This window comes from Mustela nivalis (genome assembly GCF_964662115.1).
Source record: "Mustela nivalis genome assembly, chromosome: 20".
NCBI classification, from domain to species: domain Eukaryota; kingdom Metazoa; phylum Chordata; class Mammalia; order Carnivora; family Mustelidae; genus Mustela; species Mustela nivalis.
This window is the reverse complement of record NC_139039.1, coordinates 12,636,014-12,654,255: the sequence shown is the minus strand read 5'-3', so window position 1 is coordinate 12,654,255 and position 18,242 is coordinate 12,636,014.

The window sequence follows — 18,242 nt, the reverse complement described above, 5'->3', positions numbered from 1 at the left end:
AATTTTCAAAATTCAACTTCCTCTCCCAGAATCAAGACAAATTATACCAACACTACAGAAAATTTCTATATATTTCAGCATCTTTTGCAGAGAATGTAGGGTCTGTCCCAATGCCAGCTTCATAATTCATCAGGACATGTCTGTAGCAGGTAACACTTGGAGTGCTCCTCCTTCTGGCTTTGAATCTCTTATACCGCCTTTTAGAACCCCTCACATAGTACTTGACTAGACCAATTGTTCCCTTGGAACTAAGGAAATGACACTTCCCTAGTCTCTGAATTTTGCCAGGTGAGGAGCCTCTGAACCACATCACCTTTCTCTCTGTACTTGCTTCTCCACCAGGTTCATGCTCCTTCTCTTGAGGACTCAACCTGTGACTTAGAGAAGTGGAGGGAGTAGGAGGCTAGGAATCACAGGGCTAGAGGGGAAGAATTTGTCTGTTACCCAGCTCAGAATTCTCTAGGCCATGGCATCCTTGCAATTAAAAAAAAAAAAAAAAAAAAAAAATTTAAAAAGAGGGCATATTAGAATGCCTTTTAAAGTTATTTCCAAATGTAACTCTCTATAAAATGAACTTCCTGTACGTTTTCATCCTTGGCCTGAGCCAAGGTCAATCATTAGTCTGGCTGTTTACCTTGTCCAGTCCGCTTGGTCCAATCAAAGGGATAGTCACCTCTCCCAGTGTCATCATGGTCCTCACATCTTCCCTCAATTCCCCCTCTGCATGTCTTGATTGGTCTCCATTCACTGTGGAATGGCTGCAACCCAGACGCTAAGTCACCATTCAAGATTAGTGGTAACTTTCAGCTAATCACTAAGCAACTCTCCCAGGACTCTGTTTTCATATTTGGAAATAAAGATAACATGATCTATTCTTAATTCACAGGCTGACCGTGACTTGGGAAGAATGAATTGTGAGAAGTGTTATGAAAATGAAGGGGGACCATTACTAGAATTACTTTCCCTGAAAAATAACACCTCTCTGAGCCACATGAGGATAAGTTCAATATTATTAATATTAGCATCACAGAATTAATAATATTAAATTCTTGGTGACTTTAGAGTTTAAAAACTTATTGTGTCCCTTGAGCATTAGAAATCTGAAAACTCTATGGTTTGACATTGACTAATTGAGCCCTATTGCTTTCCTATACCAATCTTCTGAGTGGTTGGCCACACTCGAAGAAAATTGCCTCTGCCTCTTAATGTAATTACAGTGCAATTACGAAGCACATATAATATTGCTAAGGCTGACCTTGTAAATGAAACCTATCCATTTTTTTTTACTTGCATCAAAAAAACCAACTCAACCAAACATATGGAAGATATGGCATGATTCTGATTCCAGTGAAATGTTGTTGCAAAGCTCATCTCTCAACATTTTTAGTGGCCACCTTTCATCAGGCCCATAGACATTTGTCACTCTCTCTTTGTTTGGATCTTCTTCCTTTTGTTCACAGACTTGTTGCTGTCCTTCCACATGATAGGATTAATTTCTTCCTTTTGACCCGGGAAGGAGTGAGTGATGTAAATTTGTCAATGCAATAAAATAATATTTTCAAAGGAATTTATATGCTTCGTTGAATTGCAATTGATTTAGTATTGGCATTTCTCCTTCAAAGAGGATTCTCCAAGAGCAGCCCCGGCACTTCTCAGAAAGGTCTCACCCAGAGGTCACCAATGACCATGAATTGACAGACTTAATCCTATAGTAGCTACTCTTCTTGATCCGCAGCTTTGTATAGGAATGACTACCCCTTCATTCTGAAACTCTATCCTCTCTTCTTCACTTTCCTAACAGACATTCCCCCATACCTAGTACCCATTCTGCCTCACCCTCTTTGGTTAACAACCTTGTACTTTTTGAGACAAAAAAGGGATCATTGAGTCTCCAATCTCTACTTCTTATACTAGTGACCACTCCAGAAAACCAAGCCTAATGCAACCAGCATATGGAATTTTACTGTTCAGAGGGATTGGTTCGAGAACAGGTTTGTCATGCCAATAAATTGCAAGAGCAAGACTGATAGGAGTGGGGGTGGGGGAGGTATTTCCTCACTTTTAAGATAAAAACCACTGGAAGAAGGGCCTTCGTTGTATGTGGATGGGAAGTCCAGAACTGCCCCGGCCATCTTCCCAGCAGTCTAGGGATAAACCCAACATCCAGAGAAGGGCATTTCTGAGAGACTCCAAAAGAAATACAGCTGGATTTGTGATTAAGACGTCTGCTCTCTGTCTGCTCTGGTTACCTCTAGAGGTTTTATTGTTAATTTTGTTGTTGTTATATGAGCAAATAAATCACTCTGTTATTATAATCATTCTGAGTTTGACTGTTAATTGCAGCTGAAACCTACACAATTTCCACAACGCTGTGCTCTTCATTCTCCTCTTATCACACAATTATTTCTGACCATGTCTTACACTAGTTCCTCGCTCCCAACCACCCCTTAAATAGAGTGAGTCCCAGCATTCTGTTATTAGACCTCTCTCCTTCTCTATTCTCCTCTCTTGCTTCAATTTTTACCTACTTTAACAACTCCAAAATCAGTTATACCAGTCCAGACCTTTTCTTCTGAGCTTAAGATATAATTTTCAGTTATTTCCTGTCTATCTATCTTCCCTTTAAGTGTTCCATCATGGGTAAGCTGAATATTTCTAAAATGACATACAAATTTTGGTCCTGCCGCATTTTTCATATGTTTCATAGCCTAGTTATACGGCATCACCATGACTTTTCTTCAAATCCAGAAACTTCATTTTCCCCTTCGCTGCTCCCTATCTCTTACCCCTCACAGCCATAACGTCCTGCTGATTCTAACCTCATAAATATTCCCTCCTTTTTTTTGCAAGGCATACTCTGATTGGTCTTGTCCATTACCTCACCATTTTCATCTGAACTTGTCTCCTTCAAGGTCAACCTCCTCAGTGGGACCAGATATTTCTCTCAAATATAGACCCACATGAAAGTATAAAATGCCATTTCCCTGTTTAGCATTATGCAATAGTTTCCCATTACCTGTAGAATAAAGTTTATACAAGTGAGCTGGCTGTAGAAGCCTTCCCCAGCTACATCAGAACCTACCTATGCAGTCTTACCTTCAGTCACTCCCTAAAATTTAAGCCAGTCCTTAGTATCCTCCAAACAAACACAAGCCTGTATGCTTCGATCCTGTGCCTCCCATTTCCCTCTACCTTGAATTCTCTTCCCCTGTTTCTGAAGCTGGTGTATTTCTGCTCCTTTTTCACGGCCCAGACAAAACATGACCCACTCTAGAGAAGCTTTCCTGACCAACCCAGGCAAACTGCACTATTCCCTTATCTTTGTAACTCTAGGAACATAACCATAATACAATATAACATAAGCTCCGATCGATTGATGTTAATTAATGCAGGCACCTTCTCTAGTAGGTTATTTCGTAAGGTTATGAATCAAGATTTTTTATTTTTAATTCTTTAGGAGCTACTGCATGATCTGACACATAAAGGATGTTCAAAATTATTTTTCAAATGAAAGTAGTAAGAAAAAAAAAGGAAAATCACAGATTCGTGGTTACTACTCAGTTTCCTCATCTGTAAAATGAAAGAGATTTAGATGAGCCTGTATGTCTCTTCCTGCTCTTAAAAACCAGTCCAGGATTTCCTGAAAATATCACTAGCAGCAACCTGGTAATTCTTTACCAATATAGTAATCTAATATTACATTTCACAAACTACACTTTGGTCAGTCAAGCATGAATTCAAAGATGGAATTTTTTTTTCCTGAAATGTGCTCTCCGATTGCTGGATAAAATGTATTAGTTTTGGAAAGAAGCCAATACTACACTTGGAGAAGAGTTAAGAGCCAATAGAGACATTATTTTTAATTATATTAAAAGCATCTTATAAATTTCCCATCAGTTATACCTTAATTTTGCTCCATTAATCATTGAAGGGCAAGTATTTGGTCTGTTGTGGCTAAAATCTGGGTGTACGATATGTCTTCATCTTCTCAGGCCTTTGTCAACTTCAGACACTCACGTATGCAAATACACATATGAGTACACACACACATACACACAATTGAAATTGAAATTGAAAGTAGCTTAATGTAAGGGGGGGAAGGTTGAGTAAGTATACACTTTCGGGTAAGGGGTTCAAGTTAATGATAGATGGTGATCACAGAACTAGTCTCCACATTTCTTTTTGGGAGCCAGGCAAGGGAAGGGTAGCATTGTCAGACTGAAAAATCAAGTCATAAGGTCTAATTCTGGCTCTCTCATTAACATATTCTGTGACCTTGGTTAACTAAATTATTCCCTTGGATCTATTCTTGGACTAGGTTAGCCACTCAAAATCTGCCTATTTATTGCAGTGTGGTTCCTTCCAGAGTTAACCTTCACTGACTTTGCTTTTAATGTTATGCCCTTGGTTTTTATGAAAGGCCATCTCAAGAAACAATAACATAAATTGCTCTTTTTCTAATTCTTCTAATCCTATGAATTATTCTACTATATTCTACTACTAGTCTAATATAACTATAAATTCTGTACATGAGGAGGCACCAGAATGATATTTATTTCCCTCTTATGAAATTCCATATAAAAAATTCTCATAGAATTTAATTGCAGAAAAACTGCCTTCTCTTTCTCAATCTTATCATAACAGGTCTATGTTATTACACTTCATATTTTCCCTGCTACCAGAATGCCCAAAGCCTCTCATCTCTTTCTTTCTGAACTTTAATTATAAAAACAATATAGGCTTATATTGTGTGTGTGTATATATACACACACACAATTCTGTGATCCAAAGTTCCTCATTTTAAGATTTTAATATATATCTCTCAAGTTTTCTTCTACGTAATTTTTTTACCCAAGTGAGATCAAACTATATATGCAATTTTGAGTATCTTTTTTTTTTTTTTGGTATAACATTATTTTAGCATTTTCCCATGTCATTAGCAAAATTGCTTCAAATTTGTCATTATTAAAGAGAGCCCAAATTAACATAGAGTCAAAACAATAACAGCCTCCATGGTGAGCATTACGCTCTTTTCTCCTTTCTCCAGTCCTTTTGCTTCTGTGATCATCTTTTGCTATAAGTGACTTCAAATCCTTCATTAAAACAGCTTTTGAAATCCCCTAATGGCAATAATTATCCTATTCTGATTTCTTCTACTGTGTGCACAAAAGTGTCCAGACAAAAAATATAAAGAGTGTCTTATTTCCATTATGATTAACCTGTTAACTACTTTGATTAAATCATACATAGTTTTGGGTTTTGTTTTTTTTTTTAGATTTTATTTATTTATTTGACTGAAAGAGACACAGTGAGAGAGGGAATATAAGCAGGGGGAATGGGAGCGGGAGAAGCAGGCTTCCCCCTTAGCAGAGAGCCTGATATGGGGCTCAGTCCCAGGACACTGGGATCACGACCTGAGCCGAAGGCAGAGGCTCAACCCACTGAGCCACCCAGGCGCCCCAAATCATACATAGTTTTTTATTAAAGTCAGTAATAAAGAAATAATCTGAACAGCTATGAATAACTGTTAGAAACACATAAATAAGAGAAAGAAGATTCATTTTGACTCTTTAAGGAATCCATAGGGACTCCTCAGGAGGACTATTTTCTTTTCCAAGTGTTATACACCATTTATTTAATATCCTGTTGGAGAAATTTTCTCCCTTGTGCTTGACTTCTGAAATCTTTCTTTTTCTTCCTTTTGTTTATCTTTACTCTTCTGGCACATCTCCTTCTTTTTAATTTTCTTAAAGATCAGCACAAGTAGTTTATAGTCCTTTCATTGTCTTTTAGAGCAATCAGTGTCTTTTAAAAAATATTTTATTTATTTTTTTAGAGAAAGACACAGAGGGAGCATGAGTGGTGGGGGAGGGCCAGAGGGAGGGAGAGAGAGAGAATCTTAAGCAGGCTCCACGTTCAGCATGGAGCCACCTGTGGGGTGGCTCATGACCCTGAGATCATGACATGAAATCATGACCTGAGTTGAAATCAAAAGTCACACACATAACTGACTGAGCCACCCAGGTGCCCCAATCAGCATTCTTGATTAAAAAAAGAAAATCCATTCTAGTTCATTGGCAGAAAATTTATTAAAGAATATTTACTAACTGAACTTACTAAAAAAAAATTTTAGACTTTTTATAAAGGTTAGAGAAATGGGCTTGGAAGCTAAGCAGATAGCAACAATATGCAAATAGTTGGGAGTTGCAAGGGAAATGGTGCTGAGATGACCATTAGGTTATCTAATGACATTTTCTGTACCATTGTAGGTCTTATTTCAGTGACTGGAAACTTGGGTTTATATACCCAGCTTTGACTTTTGCTTTTACAAACTTTTTATCTGGACACACACACACATACACACCAGTGTTTCGTATAATGTATATAACTTGATTACATACTATATTCACATATATGCTACTACATATGTCATACATATTATATTTATAAATAAATGGAGAAGTGGTTTGGGAAGTATATAGTGCTCAAAGGCAATGATTCTAAGTCATTACCTGTGAATTTATTTAAGTTCAAAGCCAAGATAACTAGTCGTTGTCAAGGTAGTCAAATAATGTAGGCATACAGCAGGAACCAAGTATTGGTACACTGGGTAGAATCCAAGCAATTTAAAAATGCTCAAGACTAGGAAAGTAGCCAACAGAAGGTTGTCTAGAACCCAAACCAGAACAAAGCCTTAGGTAGATTCTACTATAGTTGCCCTGCAGAATTGTGTGAGTCCTCTAGAGAAGCTTTCAAGGTCATATCATTATTTTATGCCTAAATAATGTCAGGAAATGTATCCAAAGCTTTAAATTATGGCAAAACCATGGGTTGGCATATCCTTTCAATATCATGTGGGGGCAAAGGACACCCAAGGATTGCCTAGGAGAACATATTTAGCTCATCTAATTTTTCACTACAGATTAAAATTTCCAAACTTAGTAAGGGTACTTTTTAATTTTTTATTTTTATTGGTCAGAATTGCAAATAATTTCTGTCAAGCAGAAGAGATAATCCCAAGGATTGATGACTTATTGAAAATCAAACAGATTTATATTTAACTCTCCAATCTCACTCTAGTGTTTTCTCATTAAATTGTGCATAAATACCCAAGCTTCTTTTTTTTTTTTTTAAAGATTTTATTTATTTGACAGAGAGAGATCACAAGTAGGAAGAGAGGCAGAGGAGGAAGAGAGAGAGGAGGAAGCAGGCTCCCCACAGAGCAGAGAGCCCAACTCAGGGCTCGATCCCAGGACCCCGGGATCATGACCTGAGCCGAAGGCAGAGGCTTTAACCCACTGAGCCACCCAGGCGCTCCAATACCCAAGCTTCTTAAGGGTTCTTCAAAGTAGTCATGGTATCTCACTGACTCCATCATTAACTGATAAGTTACTTCATTATGACAAAAGCCTCAGTCCTCTCTGTACAGGCCACTTCTAGAGTGCAGGCTTGACCAGTGGAAGCTTGATCAAGGCAAAAGGCCTGAAAGCCACCACCTGCCTGAACAGGGACAGTCCCATCAAGCGAGACCCACCTCAAAATATCCATAAGCCCTAACTGACCAATGGGCTACTTACAACCAGGCACAGTCACCAAAAAGGGGGAATTCCATACATAGCCCTACCTATTGCCTCACCTCCCTCCTGAGAACCAGCCTCTTCCCTCCACCTCCACCCGCAGACAGTCTCTCCTCTGCTGTCCTGCCCACCCCTTCCTTGCAGTATTTTCAATAAACTTTTTATCTTATTTGTTCTCTCTTGGGTGAATCCTTTTACCACACACACCACAGGCTTCAACCGAATTGTCGCCCCATATTTGCGGGCTCTCATCCGACCAAGAGAGACACCTAATTCCATTTGACCCAGTTCTTCCCCAGCACATTTCTGGAGTTGCTATAGCACGCTTTTATTTTCACAAATAGATCGCATCTGTCCCTTTTCTGCACGGTCTGCCTGTGGACCTGGTGGTCCGCTAAACTCCTCCACAGTTTACTTCTAGCCATCTCCACAGCAGCCTTCTCAGGGGTCTCATCTTCTCATGGTTTTGATCTCCATCATGCGTTGCCCTTAGCATGGGACATGGGATCAGCCATCAGTTCCCAAAACAAAACTAAGACCGGGTTGTCCGCACACAGTAGGCTTTGGCTGAAAGCTGGGTGAAGGCATAAAGGGCCTGTCACACACACACACACACACACACACACACACACACACACACACACACACGTGTGTTTGCGCATGCGCATCTATCTAAACACACACGTCTTGCAGAACTACCTCCTTTTGCCCCACCTCCCAAGATACCAGCACTAGGCCACCAGCACCCCCCCTTCGTGGGAGATGTGGGTCCCCCAGGTCCCTCCTTCCAACTCAGTCACCCCAGCAGCAGCCGATCAGCAGCCGCTCCTCAGAAGTCTGCGTTTCCTTTCCAGGGGGCTCCTTCTTCAATAACTTCAATTTTAACTATTGCAGTGTCTCCCCTTTATTCCCTCAGCCCCATGTGTGACAGAGGCTTCTTTCAGTTGCTACCTCTGTGAGACTTTTCAGTTGCCTGGTTAACAACCTGTTGCCTCATTAACAATTCTTCCCGTGAAATTCTCTCATCCAAGGGGCGGTGGTGGTCTGCCTCCTGCCTGGGTGCCGACTGATACAATGGCGGGGCTGAGCCTCAGGCCCAGGCAGGCTGGCGTCAGAGACTCTGGCCACCACCACCCGCAGGAGGGAAAAACACCAAAAGCAAAGCAAGTTTTCCCGTCCCCTGTCTTGCAAGCCAGCCTCTCCTCACACATCATCTCAGAGATGCTATTGTACCCTTGAGGAAGACAACCTTTGACATAACTACACGGAGCCGTTCAGCTCCTCGTTGTCCGCTTTCCAACACAGGATCTGGGCTCTAATTTTGCCAAACCTGTAGGATGTTTTTCCAAAACAAAAGAACTGTCAGCCCCAAAGGCACAATCGAGCCTCCAGCTCTCACGACACAAGGAAATGTTGACATTTTGAAAAGAAAGCTGTTGTTTTTCTTAGGTTTCACATAGCTCCGGGCTCCTTCCTTAGGGGAACTCAAGGTCAAAGTATTTTCTTCCCAAGAGCCTCTTCAAGGGAAACACATTTTTGAAGCACAAGGTGTAAGGCACGGGGGACAGCCTGAAAGGGGCCTCAGAGATCTAGTCCCCACCCACCCCGCCCTCACTTCCACCCAAGCCAGCCACAGTCTGTGTTCATGGAAGTTGATCTGGAATATTTACTCAATTCATCAAGGCAGCTCTGGCAGCAAAGAGCAGAAATAAAATTAAATTCAAGCTAGCTTAAGAAAAAAGAAAAAAAAAAAAGGAATTAATGGTTCAGACTCGGCAGTGTATCCCAAAATCTCAGAGCAGATCTGAATGCTGCTAGACTTGGAAAGGAATGGGAACCAGGAACTAGGAAGACTCTCTGCTCTCATTTTTAAGCCTGTGTCATTCTCTTCTTACCAACGTGGTTTGCTTTTCCAGCACACCTCCGCTCTCCCTTGAGTCAGTCCCCGGAGAGACTAAGTCTTTCTCTTGGGTCCAGCTCCCAGGCCCCACTCCTGTTCCAACCAATGGCTTAGAGTTTAGCTTCATGTTTTACAAAAGTGGAAATGAAGGTCTTCATCTGGGAAGGCAGTGAGCAGAAAAGGAGCCATCATTAATTCACTTAGACCCTGCCATCCCCCAAGAGGTTTCTACTGCATTTATTACGAATATCTCAGTCATTATAATAACTCAACTCCATGGATGGTATTGAATTTTTTCAGGGGGAAAAAAAAATTATGCACTAAATGTCATCAGCTGTAATCTTCTGAATGCATGAAAGCATTAAATTTCTAACTAATACTGGAGTCCTTGATACAACTACCTTGCTTTGAAAATTAGGGAAGGACAAAACAGAAGTACAACAGAAGAGGAGAGGTTTACTAAGGCATTAGGTACCCTGGGGGCATCATAAACGTGAAGCCAGATTTATTATTATTATTCTGTGCACAATAGCATGGTCTCACAAGTAACATACTTAATATGATTATAATGGTTATAGCATATAATTCCGCAAAGAGCATTGGGTAAGGAGAATGGGGGGGTGGTAATTATGTCCTTGCCGAGGAATACCGGAGAGGTTCACATCGCTGAGCAGAAAGAGACACATCCCCTGTGAGCCATTCCCGTGGCCCAAGCAAAGGCACAGAGCCTCCCTAGAGGGCCTGGGAGGCAGGGAGCATCTCAGGGCCTCCCTCCTGTGACACAGGGCTCTTCCTGCTGATGGCTTGCATTTTCAAGCTCTGACTGTCCTGCCTGCCTCATCCCCCTCTTGGATTCACACTCCCACCCGCCAACCCCCCACCCCGGTGCTGTTCATCACTGGGCGGAGCCTCACACCAAAAGAGGCCAAAAAGACAGAACAAATTATATAGTAACAACAACAACAACAATGTCCATTTGTGAATATTTTCTGATTAGCAGGCACCCTACGCTGCTAAAGGTCTTAGTTATTTCTTTCCTTTACTCCTCACTGCAACCCAAGAAGTTAGTTGTTTGTATCTGCCTTGTATAGAGGAGGAAATGAAAGTTCAAAGGTCAAATTCCAGCAGGGTCACTGAGCTGGTGGGAGGGAGGAGGGGGTTCAGTTTCACTGTGCGCCCTTAGTAAGGATGCCTTCTTCCTTCTCGGTTTATTCCATGTCTGATCGACCAGACTGAGGACAACACCCAATAACCCCGTTGCCTGTTCCTTGTTTGCGGTGTTGTCCCCCTGACATCCTGAAAGGGTGGGCAGATGGGGCAGGCCCCCGTTTATGCCTCTAACATGTCATTTACCCATGATGGATATATCCTCATTCCCTGCCTGTGACCCTCGATACCCACAGGACCATCTTTAGGGGGGAAAGAAGGGGGAGTAGGGACACCTCTCTGTAATGAACACCCCCCAAACCAGGCATTCTGGTGAGGCCAGCCGCTGTCCGAACTCCACAGGGCTCCATTCCGCAAGTCTTCCATGTCCTCTTGTTACACAGGATTGGATGATCCTACTAATGAGATTAGCTTTGTCTAAACATTAATTAACCGAGGAGAATATGAACATGTGACAGAAGTGAATCCTCTTAAACCCTTGAGAACCAGACTCCTATCACTCCATTAAAAAGAGATTTACGCCAACATATTGACCGTGGCCTTGACAGACAGTCATAGACACTGTCTTGAAATTGTCAAACTGTAGGGGAGCTCAGGTACCTTTGGGGGGCATCCACAGTTATCATTTTGAATATTTTCCCAGCATTTTCTTTCCTTTTGGCATATCCTCTTATCGTGTTTGAATCACTGCAAGGGGATAAATTCACAGATATTTTACAGCTTCACTGAGAAACTCCTCACCTTGGTTTTCTTACTAAATTCAAATACATTGTTTCATTATACTATAGTGTGTTATTGTTTAAATGTATCTATATCAACCTACGTTCAATTTCTTAGGATACTATGTAAGAAGAGTCCTCACATTTATTCAGAAAATACAAAATGAAATTATATCAATTTTCATCATTCTTAAGCATTTTACTACAAAGGATGTAATAGAATAATCTCAATTTCCTAGTCTGCGTAAGGAATGACCCTTCTGCTCATTTCCGTTGAGACTTAAATGGTACCATACGTTACTTCACCCTGGGAAATCATGAATGATAAAGAGCAAAGCATGCGGATCAGTGTACATTCTCAACCTATATTGTCCTGTGAGTTTCTTTCCTCAAAAAAAAAATTGCACTGACAGAGATGCATTCCCTGGAAAGGACCCATAAACAGAATGATGCCCAATATGGAACTGCCTAAGGGTGAAAATCTGATTATATTCTGATCATAGAAAATAAGTAATGGTTCCTTTTCTGTAAATGAATGGAGATAAAACGGTTGATGTATCATCAAACAGCTCTGCTCTTTCTCCTCTCATGAAGGCAAAATGAGAGGTCCAAAGATTGGGAAGATTATGCAGACAGCAAGGAGAGGATGAGGGCTTAAAGAATGAAGAACCCCCAGGAAAAAATTACTATATTAATGGGGGCAGTCAAGCAGGAACACACACAAATGAGACCAAGTAATTTGTTTGTATCATAGAACACACTACATGCTCGCCCAGAAAACTGGTTGTAACCGGAACCCACACAACTCTCACGGAGAGAAAATGTGTTACATGCGAGTGGAAGGAAAAAACATGCAGGAAGAGAAGCACGACAATAAACTTGCATTTATATATTTCAAAATACATAAAACTGCATGATATATTTCAAAACCATTTTCTTATTATTTCATTTACTCTCCAAGAGAGCTATGAAACAGAAAGCTTATTTACTCACTTACCTTGTTAAGAAATACATTCCAGAGGCTTAGTGTGGAATGTAACGTATGACAAGGTTAATAAGAAAAAACAAGTGAGACAAAGGAAATAAAACAAGGATGGATGTGATGGGAAGCCAAGAAAAAAGCTATTATTCTTACTGTTCTGTGCCCTTACACAGGGCTAAATGGGCCCAAGGTCAACTGTAAAAAGTGGCAGGTCCTACATTAGATTATTTGACTGGTGTCCCTTCTCTTAAAAATAACCAGTGGTTACAACTGGGGGCAGTCCCTAAAAGTAACAGGCAAAGAAAATAGCCTGTAATTCTCTTAAAGGAATTTAGGATCTTTTTGCAGACTTATTTCTGTATGCTTTTTCTACAACCACTCGAATTATGGAATATCTCACAGAAGTCACCCTAAGTCAATGTCAAGTTGTTTTATGAAAGAATATTATGAAACCAGATAGGTCTATGGGGCTGTCACCTCTACTCCTATTCTTCCATGTTTTTCTCCCTCGACCATAGATGATTTCGGGGCTCTCTCGTGAATACAGATAACTCTGTGTAATACTTCATGGTGCTTCTGTGAGGTGATTCTGTGAGGTGTTGCTACTGGGCAAGGTTGGGGAGTAAGATCAGGATGGGATTTGTGACCTCAAGGAGAGGTGTTGAATAAATGATACCTAAGAAGAAAGCCCGATAGAGGGATTAGGAATGACAGGTCTGGAATCACAATGTCTGTTACCTACTTCTACCTTGCCACTTAGCATATGATCCTGGGCAAGTTACTTTTCTTCTCCGCTATTTCCCTTCTTCACATGTAAAACTGAGAAAATCATAAAAAACAGTCTCATTCAGCAAATATAAGTATTAAAAGAGATAATACCGGGGGGCCCAGGTGGCTCAGTCAGTTAAGTGTCCGAATCTTGATTTCGGCTCAGGTCATGATCTCAGCGTCGTGAGGTCGAGCCCCCATGTCAGGCTCTGTGCCCAGTGCAGCGTCTGCTTGTCCCTCTCTCTCTGCTCCTCCCCATGTTCTCTCTCTGTGTTTCTAAAATAAATAAAATCTTTAAAAGACAGAGAGAGAATGCATAAAAACATTTAGAGGAGGACTCGGTACATAGGAAATGCTGGCCAAAAAAGCTCTATTATTATTTTATAAGTACTGGAAGTGATTCTGACAAAGCGACTTTAAATTGCCTCTTTGTCACCTTGACCTGCTAACTTTGAGGAACTATATAAAGACAGTACAGGAGGAGGGCCTCATATTAGAGAGATGTCTGCCCATCACCCAGCCCTTCCCAGTGGCCAGCAGAGCAGGCTGGCAGGATTTCTCAGAGAATAACTGGAAAAATCTTCTGAAGAAAACACACCTTTCAAAGAAATCAATTGATTAAAACATAGCACTTACAGACTCCTCTTTGATCATAGGTAAAAGCAAAACCCAAAAGGAATGAGTTTAAGGAATTGACCTCAACTGGTAATAAGGAGCAAAGAGTTTTTTTTAAAAAATAGACTACTTAGCAGACCCTTAGCATTTTCTTCGGGAGAAAGTTCACTCAGGAGCCTGAAGCCCTTCACATGGCGCCATTCCTGCTAAAGCCACAAGCATTGGAATTCACCTTCCTGAACAGAACTTGGGAGTATAAACATCCGGGATATGGAAGACGACGGTGCCGATGATTCCTCTTTCCAGTTATAATCCGCCTCCCTTCCCTTCTCTCGCACATGCATCTTCTCAGAAAGTCATCTCTGCGTGAAAGTTTCAGCGAAATGCACAGGTTTTGTTGCTACTATTTTAAGAACTATTTTACTACTGTTGTAAGTTCTTTGGCATTCTCCTATTTGCCCTCGGGTAAATTTTCAGTCCCCGAATCTTTTTCCCCTTTGTTCTTCAACCATGAATTATCCTACTTCAAGAGGTTTCAGGGCACCTGGGTTAAGCCTCTGCCTTCAGCTCAGGTCATGGTCTCAGGGTCCTGGGATCGAGGCCCACATCGGGCTCTCTGCTCAGCAGGGAGCCTGCTTCCCCCTCTCTCTCTGCCTGCCTCTCTGCCTACTTGTGATCTCTCTCTCTCTCTCTCTCTCTCTCTCTGTGTGTGTGTCAAATAAATAAATAAAATCTTAAAAAAAAAAAAAGAGGTTTCAGAATCGGAGCTTTCTCGGTTGAGGAGGGATTTTTGTGCTTTGTAAGTATTACTTTCTTAGGTCAGGGAGAAAGCTTGGAAATACAATTAATGTTGTAAATGGACTTTGTCTTACCTCCAAGATACAGAATACTTTATGAAAGTACAGACTCTGACAGCTGCCAGGATTACATATGAGGCTGACAAGACTCAGGAAGTCTTCATGGTATTCAATTCATGTCCTTGTCCTCAGCCCATCATCTCTCCATACAGGTATCATAGAGAAAAGAGGCTTTTTAAGTCTAGATGTGTTACTTAAAGATTAACAGAGATAGAATAGAGTAGGGAAATGTTCATGGCTGATTTTGTTTACTGTATATTCTCGTCTGGTATTATCAGTTCAGGTGTTATTTAAATTATGGATTATGCATACTACACTCTATGTCCCAAAATCCTTAAAAGAGTCACCCATGGTCATTTTGGTTCCCCCTGCCAAACCTGTGCACAGTGGGTCCTTCACAGCAATAATCATTGGGAGCCCTTCCAAAGATGTCTAATTAGTAATTAACACTGGGCTCAGAGAAGCTGTATATGCTACCAAAAGATTCATATGCATGGGGTCATATGGGAAAAGCAGTGACCTTCACAATAAAAATTATACCTTTTGTAAGTATAGCTCATTATCGTTAATGAGGAACTTTTACATGTATTATTGTATTTGTCCTGAGAACAGCCCATGAAGTTAAGAACAAATAGGCCATCAGCATGTCTAGATCTAGTCAGTCACAAGAGCACTGGAAATATATCACATAAATTAATTTTGAATTTTGCAGTTATCTATTTTAATTGTCTGTGCTATGACAATATAATGTGGCAAAGAAGTTCTTAAAAACTGAGTGAATTTGGCCAATTATTCAATATCCATATCCTGATGCAACTTTTCTACTTGATGCCAAGATGGGCTCCTTTGATCTGAAGGGCAACTTAAATTTTAATGACATGTGGGTAGGGTGGAGGTTGGGAGGCAAAGTTACAAAGAGATAAAAGAAAACTCTGCGGGATAATGGACATGTCCGTTACCTTAATTGTGGTCCTTGTGACTTCATAGGTGTATGTGTATGTTAAAATTTATTAAATGATATTTATGTTAATTAAATATTAGAAATACGTCTTAAACATTATACTATTCTAATTTATTAAAAATTTAAGAGGCAAAAGATATGATAGAACAATATTTCCAAATGTGATCATTTATGAAAGCTCATGAGGCATTCTGCTCGTAAGTCAAGATTCATTGTTCTATCTCCTTTGATAGGTTGAAACCTTTCTTGAAGTTAATGATTTGGCTAAAGGTGGACATTAAATAGTAAGACAAAGATTGAACTTGACCTTGATTCCTAAGGTCCTAAGCCACTGATCTTTACTACGCTGAGTGTTGAAAGTTGCCCTGACAATCCCAAAGTCTGTTAGAAAGAACTAAACAGATTTGAGGCAAGGAGTAGCCCTCGATAAAATTGTTGAATAATCAAAAGTTGGTGGTTAGGGCATGTAAAGTCTGTCAACCCACGCACTTCCTCATTGCTTTCATGCATTCTATCTCTGACCTAAATAATCTCGTGAAGCCAGGTGGCCTCCCTATACCTTCCGATGTGAAGCCACCCCTCGGTCAACCCATGGTCTTTTGCAAAAAATGGCCAGGTGGAGAGTTCCACTCCTTCATGGTCTCTCTCTCTTCACTTTCCAGAACAGGAACAAATTATCTGAGAAACTCATCTGTCACCAAAGTCTAAATGGTGAAAATAGAGTTATTTGTTCCCCTAAAGACACGTACACTTTCTAAGAATTCATGGATAGTCAGTACACTAGCTCAAGTATGTGGATGTTTCTTTTCTTAATAGTGGAAATTTGAGCCCCTGGGTAAGTAATTCTGGAAGATTTGTGGCTTTTTCTGTCACCACCTGTCCAATTTATGGGCAGAGGATGCTAATCAATGTATAAATGTAAGTCTCCTTCCAGTCCTAGAAGGCAATCCTCTAAACCATGTTAAACCCACCAACATGAAATAGATGGTCCTCTCACTAGCTCTTGTCTAAAAGCCACATCAAACTAAAGGAACAGTACTTGGTATATACTGGGTGCTTGATAAATACCAGTTAAATTGAAAGGTGGATTCTTGGGGGGGAAACAGTCAGGAAACTATACCTTCCTTGTGTCTCCTTCTTTCTAATTTGAATACCTGATAAATCTCAGCAAAAGTGTGATCAGTGTTTAAGAAATAAAATGTCCTTCTGGTTTACCCCTTGTTTCATTGAGCCTTCTTCATAAGTACGGTATGATGGGCTGGTCAAATCTGAGGTCAGTAACATGTTCCTGGCTGGTAAATACTCTATTCTTTTAATTAGCTGACAGTCTCCATGCTTTAGATATAGAACAGATTAGTAACACAGAGGTAGTCTCCATCCCGTATAGGTTGGTCTGTACTTTTGCTCTGGAAGAAGGAAGATCAGATGCTTTTCTAAACAGTATAGAGCAGGGCGTGCAATCGACCCTTCCATGGTTGTGAGCCAGGCTGTGAGACCTATGTAAAAGGTTTTACAGCCCAGAAGGGGTTCTGGGTTCCCCAGTTCTTGGTCTAAGCCCCAGATTATAGGAGCAGGAGTAAAGAGACTAAAGAACGTGTTCCCCAAGGCATCCATTTTCATTCATTTTAACAAAACCACTTCTAAAAAACCTAAAAGACTAAGGTGTGAGCTATGTAATGATGCATTCAGCTTCAGAATCAGAACAAAGATTTACATTATAGAAGCCTGCTAATATGATTTCACTGAGTCCCAAAAGTAAACAGAATTTGATAATCACATCTATTTTCTCTAGAGAGGATTAGAGCGGGTTTCCCTGATAACACCCAGTCCTCTGAGATGGGGGTATGTCTTACATTCATAGTCAAGCCCTCTGGAAATCATAGTGGAGAGGTTCTGGTTTACCAGGTTTACCGCCCAGGCAGGCAGACAGCAAACATGCCATCCTCATACGTGGTCCTCATCTCTTCATCCTGGCTCTATTTTCTTTTTCTTTTTTCTTTTTTTTCTCTTATTTAGAGGCTACAGAGATTCCAAACTTGGAAATCAAGTCTAATGTGACAGACCTGCAGGCAGAACATTGGGAGAGCTTTTTCATTTCACATCGTGATAACTTAGGGAGCTGTTCATCTATTTCTCTAATCCTCCCAGCCACAGGCAGGAGACTCAGGCCTGCAGGATGACATTGCTCCCGGTCTCCAAATTCTGACACGGCTGTATGTCATTCTTTCTCACAGAGCTAGTTAAGCATTTACCGGACACATAATAAAGGAGATGAATGACCTGCTCACTTTAATCACTGATGCCCAGCTCTGGCTCAGCTTTTGAAAATCCATCTCCTTTCTTCTCCTTTGCCAATAACTCCGTCTGGCCAGCATGTGACTTTTTTTTTTTTTTTTTTTTTTTTTTTTTTTTTTAAGGAGAGAGAGAGAGAAGAGCTAGTGGCGAGGGGCAGACGGAGAGAATCTCAAGCAGGCTCTATGCTGAGCATGGGGGGCTTGATGTCACAACCCTGAGATCATGACCTGAGCCAAAATCAAGAGTCGGACACTCAAATGACTGAGCCACCCAGGCCCCCATTTGACTCATTTCAACCAAGTGGCAAATTCCATTGCACTTTAAAAAAACAAAAAACAGGAAACAGTCCATTATTATACTTAGAGGTAAGGCTTTCCTGCCTATGAAATCCCATCACTGTC